General features: G+C 40.6%; 1 long non-coding RNA gene across 1 annotated transcript; it reads right to left on the reverse strand.

Annotated features, from left to right (window-relative positions):
* Window positions 1–304: 304 nt before the first annotated feature.
* LOC111672931 (uncharacterized) lies at window positions 305–897 on the reverse strand. Its single transcript, XR_015438486.1, has 3 exons — window positions 804–897; window positions 663–710; window positions 305–500 (listed from the first exon to the last, which is right to left on the reverse strand). It is a non-coding gene; the product is annotated as an uncharacterized LOC111672931 (long non-coding RNA).
* Window positions 898–917: the final 20 nt, after the last annotated feature.

A 917-nucleotide genomic window follows, 5' to 3' on the forward strand; every position in this document is an offset into this window, starting at 1 on the left:
TGAAAGTTAACCTAGTCATAACATAATATTATGACTGTGACTACTATTGCATTAGCCACAGAGGATAGGGGAAAGCTGTAAAAATCCAACTTTGCTTCAGCATGAACATTCAGTCCTAGTTACTCTTCCCCCAGTATGACCACTGGGAGCAGGTCAATAATTGGACTGATGGAAGATGTTTAACTTAAAGTATGAGCTCATTTAGAAGCTTGGTTGGTGTTTTCGGAAAGGAAGGAGACATTGTTGATGACTCATTTGTCTGGTTACTTATTTTGTATGGGGTGTCAAAGAACACCACTGCATTATGTCGTGAGAGTTTTTCGAGTTTAATTTTGTTGCCGGCTGGTGTTGTGTGAAAGTCAAACTGAGAAAACAGAGAAGTCACCCAGTTCATGAACGAAAGTGGTGGTACTCACCTCCAGATCTATCTTCAGGCCTTGGTGATATACTTCTGTCTCGAAAGTGATAAGATGCAGCTCCTCTGTGACAATCAGAGAGGCCTAGAAAAAACAGATCATTTAAAACTCTATTGTTGAAAAAAGTTTATATGTATCACAGGTTAAAATAAAGCCTATCATCCTTATGCAGACAATACAGCAGTCTAAACTAAACAATCTTCGCATCAAATTACACTACCCAACAAAGGGTTGACGAGTACTTACATCACTGTTGGTCCGGCCACCATTTCCACACCTCTGTTCTCTCAGGGTCTGTAACAAACAGGAAGTGAGTGTGCCATGGTGGGCTTTTATGGGAGAATGTCATCACCGTCAAATGTTAAAAGCTTTGCCTCTGTAACTCACCAAGTGTTTAAACTCTGCTGACAGGCTGCCATTGTTGGATTCCTCCATGTTCATAACTTTTGTGTTTGTGCCAAGGATGTTAAACTTCCGTGACCTATGAAAATCCAAGTACAG

Source organism: Seriola lalandi, unplaced genomic scaffold (assembly GCF_002814215.2).
Source record: "Seriola lalandi dorsalis isolate HSWRI2012SDOR001 ecotype SW California unplaced genomic scaffold, Sedor1 jcf7180002009301, whole genome shotgun sequence".
Taxonomy (NCBI): Eukaryota; Metazoa; Chordata; class Actinopteri; order Carangiformes; family Carangidae; genus Seriola; species Seriola lalandi.